Source organism: Meleagris gallopavo, chromosome 13 (assembly GCF_000146605.3).
Source record: "Meleagris gallopavo isolate NT-WF06-2002-E0010 breed Aviagen turkey brand Nicholas breeding stock chromosome 13, Turkey_5.1, whole genome shotgun sequence".
In the NCBI taxonomy this organism is placed as follows: Eukaryota; Metazoa; Chordata; class Aves; order Galliformes; family Phasianidae; genus Meleagris; species Meleagris gallopavo.
In genome coordinates this window covers 11,748,293-11,750,549 of record NC_015023.2, presented here as the reverse complement: position 1 = coordinate 11,750,549, position 2,257 = coordinate 11,748,293, and the positions used below count along the sequence as shown (strand labels likewise).

General features: G+C 61.4%; 1 non-coding gene across 1 annotated transcript; it reads right to left on the bottom strand.

The window, feature by feature from the left end:
* Window positions 1-538: 538 nt before the first annotated feature.
* MT2A lies at window positions 539-1,896 on the bottom strand. Its single transcript, XR_004161201.1, has 3 exons — window positions 1,762-1,896; window positions 1,619-1,684; window positions 539-772 (listed from the first exon to the last, which is right to left on the bottom strand). It is a non-coding gene; the product is annotated as an uncharacterized MT2A (transcript).
* Between the last annotated feature and the right edge of the window lie 361 nt (window positions 1,897-2,257).

Below are 2,257 nucleotides of genomic sequence, written 5' to 3'. Positions count from 1 at the left end.
GCTTCAGCCGAGGGCTTGGCTGGTAAGGAGCCAAGGCATTAATTTACAAGGCAAATGCGTGCTGAGCGGGACAGCACCCCCCTTAGTGAGGGGTCCGGGGGCTCAGGGCCACCCACCCCACACAGCTCCCAGACCCAACAACAGGCTGAGCCATCCCCGCCGCAGAGGACGTGCGATGGCAGCAGGATGCACAGCAGACGTGCGTGGGCAGGCCGTGGCCCTGCGGCACAGGTAGGGCCAACTTTCACTTGGCAGCTGTTTTCGGAAGGAAAAGAGCAGCCAGGCGCCTTCCCACCACACCCCCAGCACACCCACCTTGTCTGCCCCCCCAGGGCAGATGCCAGTCAGGCTGTGCTCACACCTGCCCCAATGTGGCTTCCTGAGCCCCCCTGCTCACCAGGAGCTGTGACACAGCACCCCGAGTGCCCCAACTCCACCCGTGACACCACTCTGTCCCCTCAAACCACTGCCCCCAGGGGGTTTGGTGCAGCCCCCAACACTGGTGCTCCCACACAGGTGTCACAAGCAACATCAGAGCTCAGCTTCAGCCAAACTCGTTTATTTCCTCCATCGGTACGGAAGGTACAAAACACGTAAAAATAAGCTTTCTCGTAGTCCCCATCACCCCCCACCCTGTCCCCAAAGCGTGGTGGCTATTTACAGGCAAGGTAGGCAGCTCAGTGGCAGCAGCTGCACTTGCTGCTGGCCGGCTCCTTGCAGACACAGCCCTTGGCACAGTTGTTGCAGCCAGCAGGGCAGCAGGAGCAGCAGCCTGGGGGGAGAACACAAGAGTTAGGGGGTGGGAAGGATGGGAATGGAGATGTTAGTATACGCGGAAGGATCAGGGGACATCGTAGGAATGGGAATCCCCATGGAGCAGGGCTGTGGTTCCAATATGGTGGGGAGGGTCCATGGGGTCCTGTATTTGGAGATTCTTCCCTTCTCTCTTCATAGGGGAGGATTTCCAGGGAGAAGGTAGGAATCATCATGGGGGCTCTATAGTGTACACAGAGGAGTGCCATAGGATAGGCACATCCAGGGAGAGTGGAGGGGGGGAGGGGGGAAATGTGTGCATGGGGGTCCGGCGGGAGCAAGTGGACAGGGGAGATGGGGACAGTCCATAGGAGGACCTACAGAGCAAGTCAGGGGCAGGAAGGTGTACGTAAGGAGTCCTACAGGAGCAAGTTCGGAGAGGGGGAGCTGTCCATAGGAGGTCCAACATGAGTAAGTCAGGGACAGGGGATGTCCATAGGGGGGTCCTACCGGAGTAAGTCAGGGCAAGGAGGGGGTGTTCATTGGGGTTCCTAAAGGAGCAAGTGGAGGGCAGGAAGGGGGTGTCCACAGGGGTTCTCGGGTTCTACAGGAACAAGTGGAGGTAGGGGGGCTGTTCATAAAGGGTCCTACAGGAGCACGTCAGAAGTGGTGAGGGGGTGTCCGTAGGGGTTCCTACAGGAGGAAGTGGAGGGGGTCCAACAGGAGCAGGGGGAAGGGTGTTTCCCTCGAGAAGGAAGAGTGAGGGAGGTCTCCATGAGAGTCCCAAAGGGGAAGGACAGAGGACCACAGGGCAGAGACCCCCAAAGTATCCCAGGGTCAGTGATCCCCGCAGCCCCCAACTCACTCTTACGGCAGCTCCGGCAGCGGCAGTTCTTGCACTTGCACGACCCAGCGCAGGAGCAGGAGTCACCTGGGACAGGAAAGAAGCCGTCAGCGACACGAGCCGGGCCGAACCGAGCCAGACCGAGTCCTGTCGCGTCCACTTACCAGCAGCACAGGTGCAATCCTGAGGATCCATGGTTCGGTTCGGTTCGGTTCCGCTCGGCTCAGACGGGCTCGGTTCCGATGGGCTCGCAGCAGTCCCAAGCGGTGCTCCCCGCCCTGTATTTATAGTGCCGGGGTGGTGCTGGGCGCAGCGCAGCGCACGGCGGGGCGGTGCCGATCCGTGCCGTGCTGAGCGCGGTGCCGTGCCGTGCTCTGGGGGCGGGCAGCGCCGTGCCGTGCTCAACGGGGTCACGGCCGTGTTGTTGCCCCCCCTCCCCCCCTCCGCGCAGCCCTGGGTGTTAGGGTCCCCCAAACCAAGGGGATACAGCTGTGGGACGGCCATGGATACCCACTGATTTAGTTTTGCTTTTGCTCTCCCTTCCTTCCCCCCCCCATCCCAGACACCACACTTTGCCAGGACACAGTACGGCCCCACGTGTCCGCCCTCCTCGCTTCCCCCCTCCCGCTTTTGCTGCCGAAAGGACGAATTGGGGGGGGG